This window comes from Bacillus rossius, assembly GCF_032445375.1.
Source record: "Bacillus rossius redtenbacheri isolate Brsri chromosome 4 unlocalized genomic scaffold, Brsri_v3 Brsri_v3_scf4_2, whole genome shotgun sequence".
Classification (NCBI taxonomy): Eukaryota; Metazoa; Arthropoda; class Insecta; order Phasmatodea; family Bacillidae; genus Bacillus; species Bacillus rossius.
The window spans coordinates 36,619,744-36,626,929 of record NW_026962011.1 but is presented as its reverse complement, the minus strand read 5'-3'; the positions used below and the strand labels follow the sequence as shown (position 1 = coordinate 36,626,929).

Sequence of the window (7,186 nt, the reverse complement as noted above, 5' to 3'; positions counted from 1 at the left end):
AATTACAAATTGTCTTTTTCCATTAAACCATAACTATAAATTCCTCATTTCACAAAAATAATAATTTTCTTAGTTCCTTGCTGTCTGAACATACATCTAGATTCTGCATAAGATTTATTTTAAAACAACAAGTATTCATAAAATTAAATGTAAAACTTTTATCTGGTTTGTTCTCACAGGAACCTTCAGAGGCTCGAGTTCTCAATTCTAAAAAAATTGTTCTGTTAGTGAAGCTCTCTTTACAAATTAAATTACTGTTCTTAGTTTCTCAGTATTCGTTAAACAATGTGCAAATTCTTGATAATTATTATTATTTTTTTTTTTCGGTTTCCGTTTATTACCATACTTCTTTCGTTCTTCAAAAAAAATTAAGTGTCCTTACAGTGTTTCAATTAATTAAACTCTTATCTCGTGAAGGTTGGTGCAACTCCTCGAAGTCAGTGTTGTCGAGAAGAGTAGCTCCCTGGGCTGGCCATCAGCAAACACCACTCAACTCCAACAGCTACTGGACTGGCTTCCAGGGCAGCTCACAACTTCTCCCCACATCTGCTTCGGAGTTGTGCCATCCTCATCACGAACAGATTACAATTCTGAAACATCATCAACAGGCATTACCATCACGCCTGACAAATACAAAACTAACTACTAAACTGCAATCGATGGGCAAGGATGCAAACACACAAAAAAATAAAATTAATTAATTCAACTGCTAACATAAAGTATCCCACCCTTAGCATAATCTAATCAGGCAAATAATTTGATAGGAAAAACTTAAGGAAGGGAAACATGACCTCCAATGATTTTCCCTAACTCTTGAGTCTTGATCTTCTCTATACAGCAAATAGTCCCCACGAAGTAACTGGGTTGAAGGTCAGTTCACATGACCCACCCATAACCTCTTCTACTCTTCTTTTCTTCTGGGGGCAACCACAATGCCCACCAATCTCTCTCCATGGTGCCGAACCAGCTATCCCATGAGAGTAAACAACGTAGTCAATAGAAGCGCAGAGGGGAAACACCAATCTCTGGCTTGTCGAGTCATAGAACTGCTTTATCTTCTTCTTCTTCTGAGTAAAAATATCTGACTAACCTTGCTTCTATTCTTCCAAACAGTAAAAGTTCATCAGGTATCTTCATAAAAAAACATTCTAACTAATAATAAGTCTTCTTTTTCTTCTTTTTTTTTTTCTGTTAGATGTAATAGAAGGCCATGTTAGGGAGGTTATAGGGAAAAAGAGTGGCCAATTCCCACCCCATCACCCACCTAGATCATGACTAATTAACTTTTAAATTTTCTATTTCAAACAAATTAAAAAAAAACCATTTTTATTCAAATTTTTAAATTATAGCTACTTTTCCTTCATAACCTCAAAAGCAAATCAATAATTCTAAATGAAATTGTGATTTACTGCATCCTTGTTCCATCCGATCTGTTTGTTTATAACCTTTCTTGTAAAGTATAAAATTTTCAAACATTACTAATTCAAAAAAAAATTAAATTCTGGTGTCCTTTGAGTTACAATTAACTTTACTATTTCTTAGCTTGAAATAATTTAAGTTTTCAGAACTATTTCATTGTCTAATTCACAACACTTAAAAATCAACTCAAAACAACAAATCATCAAAATCAATAAGATCATCTGACCTACCTATCAGTACTGTGAACTTGAACTGTTCGTACACATTTATAATAAGCTATTGTATTTAAATTCCAACCTAAATAAGGTTTAAAAAAAACTACTAATCCCTCTGTAAATTAAGAAAATTAACTTTAAAAATTAAACTTAAGGTATTAGTTCTTTTTGACAGCTACCACAACTCACTAGTTCCATCACATTACTATAACCTAAAAAGTTCTGTAAATAATGTTTATAACAAAAAAAAAACTCCAGTTACTGTCTTCCATAAAAAAAAATAAAACTTTACATGACCTTATTAATCTCCACTTGTAAGTCCATGGCTGCCAGCTTTCTCTTCTCTTGAATCTTCAGTCTTGGCTCTTGTTTCAGTGATCTTGTATCTTGTCTCTCGAACTCTTGTCATCTTGTAAACTGGACTGCTGCTCAGCTCATCTTAAGGAATCTGTAACAGTTTCAAAAATACATGTTAATTTAAATTACATAATTCCTGTTCTTTGGTCCTAAAAAAAAATTGTATTATTAGTACACATTACCCTGAAACAACATTATTATTCATTGTTTATTACTTAAAAAAAATGCTTTACCATAAAATCCTTTTTTTGTTCTTTTCATTAGGCCTATTTATTTTCCTTCTTCTTAATTAAATTCTGCTTCAAATGTTAATCTTAACTTAAGACCTACCATATATTTATTATTCATTACCTACATTATTTATGTTACCCTAAAATTCCCATAAGTTTCTAATACTTCCTATCAAAGACATTCTCTCTAAAAAAAAATTTACTTGTGACTCTTAACTTAACAAACTTAAAAAAAACTTTTACACTAGACTTAACTTATTATTCATTCTTAGTTACTAAATTTCTATATGTAAACTTTAGTACTTACAAACAAAAACTGCCTATTTCTCTCTACCTCTTAATCTCTTTCAATTATTACAATAATAATGTTACCTTGCATCTTTAAACTTTCTTCTTTTCAATTAAATTAGACATCTCATAACAATAAAAATTCTGCCTATACTCTTCTTATGGGTGTACAACCCAACAACAAAATTTCAAATTCTCAAGTTTCCTTATATTTAAATTATGCAATGCACATAACCTCTGTGGTGCCTGTACCCTTTTAGGCCTACCACCTTCTCCTCTCACAGCATGACAACTCTTATTCCTCGGGGTCTGTATTCACTGTTACAAATCAAATATCTCAAAAAAAATTAAAAACAAATTTATTATTTTAAGAAAACAAAAATTTACATTGACTTTACTATGGAGCCTGGAACTCTTAATGTCTCACAGCAGCTAACATGACTAAATCCCATGGAACCCCAGGTTTACATAACCTGTGCCCAAAAATTTAAGCATACCAGGCTTTCCCTGCACTGGTTTTACAGCATCACACACTATTTAGGGCCCCTGATCTGCCATCAGTCCCAAGGAGTTTTCCCACAACCCCTCTCTACACAAGCGCCTACCGCATTCCTCTCAATTGGCTATCGGTTTTACGGCATTCTTTTGAGATCCGACCATCAAGTTAGGGCTAATCGAACACTAAACCTCCATACTTCCAAACTAATGTAAATCAATTAAATTTTCTCTGTAAATTCTTAAAATCCAAATAAAAATTATTCAAACATGCCCAAGAAACTTTCAAAAAAAAAATTCATAATCTTATCTTCAAACCCTTAAAATAAAAATAAATAGATTACTCTGTTTTCTCCTTAATAACTGTAAACTGTCAACAAATATTATGTCGTAAATTTAACTATGCTTACTGACTCTAAATCATAAAATCTCATTCGTCCTAATTAATAAACAACCAATTTCCTTGAAATCTCACTGTATCTCTCATACTCAAACTCCACTGGCTGAATATCTCAATAAATTCAAAAACAATTATCTAAACTCTTAAAGAAATTCCTCCCCAATTATTCAAACTTCTTCACATTATTTTATTTCATTACTTAAAACACCTTACTCAAAAAAATTAATTAATTATCTAGCTATCTTCCATTATTATTTATTTACCGAACAAAACTTTCTCCTAAATTAATTTAGTAAAATTCAATTTCACATTAGGCAAGTACACTAACTCTCTACAGCAATGTTTCTCATTTCCCTCCTTCCTAACTGAATCCAATCTTACTTAACCTCCAGGGAATTTACCTCACAAAATAACCAAAAATTTCACTGTAGTGCCTATCTGCTATAGGCCCACTACACAGGGGGCTCTAACCCCACCAACAAACTTCATTGAAATGGTACCCTATCCCATACAGGATAGCCACTTCGGTACTACCATGGGGAACTCCTGCCCCAAACTACTCACAACTCTCAGGATTCTCCTGACCCTTAATTCCGTAGTCAGCCCATCTCCTATGGTCTGCGCTACAATTCCCTTTCTTCCCAGGGACACAACGCCTCACCTTAGGGTCCCTCGCCCTAATGAAAACATTAATTTTGTCTCTCTGTTCTTTTGGAGTAAATTCCCTCTACACACAAAATCTAGCCTTCCCAGTTTTCTCAATGCTTATCGATTTTATAGTGTACCTCCTTAATAATGTTTACAAATCCCAAAAAAATATTTTTAAAACCGAGGTAGAATTTAACTAACAAAAACATAAACAACTTACAACGAAACACTTCTAGCCTATACATCATACACTTCTTAAATTAAATTACTTACATACTGAAAGTTCCTCTTCTCCTAAAACACACTTAAATTTAAATTTATTTAACCAATAGTCTATTTTCTTATCGCTAAGTTACCGTACAGCTGATCAAAACAAGGTCACGGCCTGTCCACGTCTCCGTATGAGCCCGTGACGTCACCGAATTCCATCAGGTGCGCCAACCCTCGCTTGCGGTTCCTCCGTTCTCCGCTAGGTCTCAGCACCTCCCCGTCACGTGTTCACTCTGCCACGTCCACTGACGTGTCGTTCTGAAACAACTCTCAACATTTTTCTAATTAAAACAAAACATCACTATAAATTCTATAACTCTCTTTTACATAAACTCTCGTTTTCTCTTTAATTCCTTTCTAACGTTTATCCTTCCCTCGACTGATTTAATTCGTACGTCTCGTCTCCTACGCGCACGACAACAAAACAAACTTCACTTGAAAATAATTCCTATTTACGAAAAAAACTTTATTTTAAATTTTAACTCTCTTAACCTACAATCTTAAAATTAATTTCAATTAAATTAAACCACTTGCATTATCTCTAATAAGCATTTAACTTATAACGTATTCTCCTCACGTAATAATCCCCGATATAAATCTACAATAAATTCAACGACTTAAAACAACTTATCACTATAAACTTTATCCTTACAAGTATCCTCAAATAAACATCTGTTACGTCAAAAAAAAATCTCAAAGACTTCCTCCACTATAGACTAAAATTCCGTAATCCTCTCCTCAAGTAAACTCTTAATAACCTGCTATCAGAAGCTGAAACTAACTTAATAATAAACATAAAAATCTACCTCTCTCTCTCTCCAGAAATAGAACCTATCCGGCGAACTCTACCATTTCTGTCACGTGGCACCTAGCCGGTGCCACCACCATTTCTATCACGATCCACCTTCAGAGGGGGGGGCGAGAATCGTAGCTCTTTACATAGAAACAACTCGCTTGGCATCAACTAGTCTTAACTTCATAAAATACTTTACTGTACCTAGGATCATAGGTTCGTCATCCCGTACAGGATGTCTGGTGAGAGCTGAACTAAGGAGATTTTGCAAAATAACATAATACTTAATTAAAATTATTTTATTCTTAAAGTCAAATACTCAACATCATTTTAAAGAACATTTAAATAGCGGGATTACAATTTAAAACAATAATCTCTTTACTTCCTTAACGATTGAACGACCTTACAAGAGAGAGAATGAGAGAACTTCACTAAACACTTCCCTAGTCCTTCCGAATACCTCAAATCATAATTAATACTTAAAATTAAAACAAAGATAAGTCCATACTCACATTTTCCGAAAAGCCTTTCTTGATCGATTACTTTAAAAAAATAACGTAGGGGCCTCTCCTGCCCTTGAAATCCCGAACGAACATTACATTTTAAAAACTATGACGCGTGACCCCTGACGAGGGCCATAGCCTCCGCCCGAAAGCTTGACGACTACATTATGACCTAACTTAAATTAAACGACTCGTGGCCTCTGGCGTCGACCATAGCTTCCGCCCGAAAGCTTGAATTCCTACATCACGAACGAACTAACAACTCGTGACCACAGGTGAGACGCATAGCCTCCGCCTGAGTGAGCCTGAATTCCTACATCACGAACGAACTAACAACTCGTGACCACAGGTGAGACGCATAGCCTCCGCCTGAGTGAGCCCCGAGTCACCAATCACTTGCGCTTAAATTCGCGCGCCCTGCCGCGCCTAGCATAACAAAAGCTCGTTATTGAAGTCAAATTTACTAAACAACTAACTAGAACATCTGGGAAGACTACCCCCCCTCTACCCCAATGTGCAGGCCACACCGCGCGGCTTGTTACGACAGCGCGCCCCAGTAACTGCGGCCCGTGGCTGCGCCAGCGCGCGGCCAAACAAACAAACAAAATTCTGCAAGCCCGCAGCGCGCCGCGCCGGCCCCGTGCCCCAATTACATGGTCACGCCACTTGCGCTGACGAGTGAACAGAGCAGCCAGCCCAGAGTCCCGTCAGTAAAGTCCCTAAATTTGATTTCAACAACCCTGCAAAATTTCAACCCGCGACAATATGTACAAGTACAAGGAGTGTCCGCAAAGTAAGAACAGTTTGGTCATTAAAAAAATAAATAAACTCACGAAGAAAAGGTTTTATTGAAAGTGTTAGTCGCTTTTCAGTTCCAAGCACTTTTCGCAACGCTCTACCAGTTGGAAGTATTTTCATGTGTTAGTTTTTTTTAATGACCAAACGGTACCTACTTACTTTCCAGACACGCCACGTAAATATAGATTTATTAAAACATTGTGTTCGTGAGTGTCTTTAAGATCTCGTTTCTCAACAGTTTATCCTACGAATGAAACTAGCTGCCATTGCAGATTTAACATGAGATTTCTTCACAGAAAAATATTTTTATAAAAGCCTAGTTAAATGAAAAAAAAATTCAAAAACACAAAAAAAAAATCAGTGACGAGAAAATTATATGCAAACGTTTTATATATATATATATATCTTTTGCTTTAAACACAAAATGAGACTTAAGAAATTTTAGTGCTTCCAAATCAGTTGTAGCAATTTTTTTTTTTTTAAGATTGAAATCTGTCGCCAACTCGAGAGTCTGTAAACCAGGCGAAGTTAAAATATATAATCTTTCTTTTTTCCGCCGGCAGGGAATTTTTTTTTTTTTTTTTTCCTTTCAAGAAGCGCGGGCATAGACTCGCGCGTGAAATTTCAATCCGGGGAGCTGCGGACTTGCGGAGCGCATTAGCTGCGGGGTGCTCGCGGGGGAAACTCATCTCTCGGCGCGACGAGACGGATGTGCCCTGCAGAGCAGCTCCCTCGTCACGCGACTAGCCGCTCGGTCTAGGAGGGGGGGG

At 36.1% G+C, this 7,186-nt stretch overlaps 1 long non-coding RNA gene across 1 annotated transcript; it reads right to left on the bottom strand.

The window, feature by feature from the left end:
- Positions 1–313: 313 nt before the first annotated feature.
- LOC134542136 (uncharacterized) lies at positions 314–4,605 on the bottom strand. Its single transcript, XR_010076745.1, has 2 exons — positions 4,326–4,605; positions 314–2,082 (listed from the first exon to the last, which is right to left on the bottom strand). It is a non-coding gene; the product is annotated as an uncharacterized LOC134542136 (long non-coding RNA).
- Positions 4,606–7,186: the final 2,581 nt, after the last annotated feature.